Source organism: Anomaloglossus baeobatrachus, chromosome 1, assembly GCF_048569485.1.
Source record: "Anomaloglossus baeobatrachus isolate aAnoBae1 chromosome 1, aAnoBae1.hap1, whole genome shotgun sequence".
Taxonomy (NCBI): Eukaryota; Metazoa; Chordata; class Amphibia; order Anura; family Aromobatidae; genus Anomaloglossus; species Anomaloglossus baeobatrachus.
In genome coordinates this window covers 356,572,769-356,576,488 of record NC_134353.1, presented here as the reverse complement: position 1 = coordinate 356,576,488, position 3,720 = coordinate 356,572,769, and positions in this window count along the sequence as shown.

Sequence of the window (3,720 nt, the reverse complement as noted above, 5' to 3'; positions counted from 1 at the left end):
TGTGGTGCCCAGCGAGCGTCAGGCACTGTGGTGCCCAGCGAGCGTCAGGCACTGTGGTGCCCAGCGAGCGTCAGGCACTGTGGTGCCCAGCGAGCGTCAGGCACTGTGGTGCCCAGCGAGCGTCAGGCACTGTGGTGCCCAGCGAGCGTCAGGCACTGTGGTGCCCAGCGAGCGTCAGGCACTGTGGTGCCCAGCGAGCGTCAGGCACTGTGGTGCCCAGCGAGCGTCAGGCACTGTGGTGCCCAGCGAGCGTCAGGCACTGTGGTGCCCAGCGAGCGTCAGGCACTGTGGTGCTCAGCGAGCGTCAGGCACTGTGGTGCCCAGCGAGCGTCAGGCACTGTGGTGCTCAGCGAGCGTCAGGCACTGTGGTGCTCAGCGAGCGTCAGGCACTGTGGTGCTCAGCGAGCGTCAGGCACTGTGGTGCTCAGCGAGCGTCAGGCACTGTGGTGCTCAGCGAGCGTCAGGCACTGTGGTGCTCGTATATGAGGGGGTAATACCAATATAAGAAGTTGTGTATAGCACTGGTATTTAAAATTTAACCTTTATTAATTTCTCTATTAAAATTATAGGACCAATCAGGTGATACCACAAGGTAAAAAAAAAAAAACAAAGTACAGATTGGATGCATACAATTTATCAACAGGAGTTATATCCAATTCCCTCACGGTCCTCCCGGTTCAGATATATACATCCAAATGATTAAAGTGACATTGTGCAAAAAACCGTGATCCTCCCAAAATTGCACTCTTGCCCTTAGATTAACACTCTTTAAAGTGACTACGTGCAAATGCAAAGATTATCCACAGATCACAGAAAACACTGGGGTATAATCAGGGAGGAAAAACAATGGTTTTTGTAAAACTGGTGCTCAAAAAGTGCAAAATAGTGCAATCATTGGTGGTAGTGGGACTTATGCTCACAGTCTATCCCACTATTCACCAATGAAACCATATGTTACCTTACAATATACAGGGGGGGGGCGACTCACTAACACACCACACAGTACCCCTAAGGTAACAAACTAAACGTCCTCCTTCCCGACGCGTTTCCTCAAAAGCGATTCATCAGGGGATAGGGAGGCTGTGTTGTCAGAGGCATGTTGAGCTAAGAAATGAAAAACCAAGTGATAGCTTGGAGGTGTGAGACTTATAAAGTGCCTTGTGCCGCCCACTGCATCAATCATGCCACACCTGTGAGTCAGGTGAGCTTTAGATAACATGACGTCTATGTTAAACCTTAATTGAAAAGGGTGGAGCTAGCTCTATAGTGCTTGCATAATGCTTACATCCACATAAAGGGGTGGGGGCGTTTCACCCGGTCATGTGACCAAAACAAAACAACACGTCATCATTCCCTTCATCACAGATTATCCATAATCATGTGAGCGAATGGTGCTCAGCGAGCGTCAGGTGCTGCGGTGCTCAGCGAGCGTCAGACCCTGTGGTGCTCAGCGAGCATCAGGCTGTGCGGTGCTCAGTGAGCGTCAGACGCTGTGGTGCTCAGTGAGTGTCAGGCCCTGTGGTGCTCAGTGAGTGTCAGGCCCTGTGGTGCTCAGCGAGCGTCAGGCACTGTGGTGCTCAGTGAGCGTCAGGCACTGTGGTGCTCAGCGAGTGCCAGGGACTGCGGTGCTCAGCGAGCGTCACTGACTGCGGTTCTCAGCGAGCGTCAGGGACTGCGGTGCTCAGCGAGCGTCAGGGACTGCGGTGCTCAGCGAGCGTCAGGGACTGCGGTGCTCAGCGAGCGTCAGGCCCTGTGGTGCTCAGCGAGCGTCAGGCACTGTGGTGCTCAGTGAGCGTCAGGCACTGTGGTGCTCAGCGAGTGCCAGGGACTGCGGTGCTCAGCGAGCGTCAGGGACTGCGGTGCTCAGCGAGCGTCAGGGACTGCGGTGCTCAGCGAGCGTCAGGGACTGCGGTGCTCAGCGAGCGTCAGGGACTGTGGTGCTCAGCGAGCGTCAGGGACTGCGGTGCTCAGTGAGCGTCAGGGACTGCGGTGCTCAGTGAGCGTCAGGGACTGTGGTGCTCGGACAGCGTCAGGGACTGTGGTGCTTGGAGAGCGTCAGGGACTGCGGTGCTTGGAGAGCGTCAGGCACTGCGGTGCTTGGAGAGCGTCAGGCACTGTTACTTTGGCTGCCGCTGGTTTGCACTTTTCTAAGAGGTTCTTGAAGTTATCACAGTGTTGTTATATTCACATCAATAGTACAACGCTGTAATACTACAGGCACTGTCATTGCACAGTGTAATTAAAGAACGAATGAGCAGAGACCAGCGCCGCTCCCGCAAGTGACATCACTTCTAATCAGAGCCGGTGAGGGAGTGCACTTTCATTGTGCACTGAGAAGAATAGTGCACAGTGACAAAATTCTACAGAGCAGCCACTGGTTACGCTTCTTCCAGACAGGGAGAGAGGCTGCAGTAGTGACCGCAGCCTATGCCGCCTGATGAGGTTTGAGTATCCCAGCATGCACTGGAGATTTTCAATCAAAGCGTAATCAAAGGGGAAGTTAGTAGAGAAAAACAATAAAGCAGTTAGAGAAGTGAGGGAAGGAAAGGGAATATTAGAGTTTATTAGAAAAAAGATTATTAGATATTTAGGAGTAAAATAAAATCTTGTTTGGGCCACTTCTTTAAGGCTGGTTTCACACATCAGATTTTGCCATCAGGCCTGATACGGCGAAAAAAAAATTATGCGACAGATCCGGTGAAAAAACGGATCAGTTGCATCAGTTTTTTCCATCCATTTCTTCCATTTTTTGACGGATCCGTTTTGATACTGAGCATGCTCAGTTTAAAAAAAAACGGAAACCGGCAAATGACGGATGACGCCTGATCCGGCATCCATAGGCTTCCATTATAAAAAAACGCTGTACGGCGCCGGATCTGACGCAATCCGTTTTTTCGCCGGAGACAAAAAAACGTTTCCTTCAACGTTTCATCCAGCCGCCGGACAAGTGAAAGCCAGATGGAACGCAAGGCCATCCGGCGCTAATAGAAGTCTATGGGAGAAAAAGCGCATCCGGCGGCAACAGACGCTGGATGCGTTTTTTCATGTTTTCGTTGGATTGTGCCTGATGCCAAAAAACTGATGTGTGAAACTAGCATAATGAATCAGAGCCAATACCTATAGGCTCTCAATAAATACCGTATATGCCGCTAATCATGGACTACTGCTTTATGATTGCACACCAGGCCAAAATTTGCCAGTCAGCCCCTGTGCTCAGGACAGTCCTTACTGTACCCAGGATATCTGGGCATATGCTGACAGAGAGCAACAGCTGGTGCTACAGGCCCTCTAAAAGCTGGAAACTGTGAGCTACAGCTAAACAGTACAGGCCTATACATCTGCTCCAAAAGGCATTGGGCACGAGCTGCGGCCTCTTCAGTGCTTACAATGCGCTGGCTACCAAATGAATGGCCTATCTTATCAATAGACTATAGATATATTAGGCCAGGAAAGCCCCTCACTGACGGAATTGGCAGCAGGGTGACACGTGGAGCAATATGGCACTCACGCGGGATTCTACTTCCCATTTTGACATCTATTCCCGCATTTGGCTATGGAAGAGCAATAGATATACTAAACAATGTGAGCCAAGACTGGACAGCGCCATCTGGCGTCTGAGGTGGGTCTGCGGTCAGTCCGAGCAGTGCACGCGAGGACAATGCGCTGCACGCGGCGCGCGATGATGACGTAGACACGATCGCTGGGATAGAGCGGCGTCAC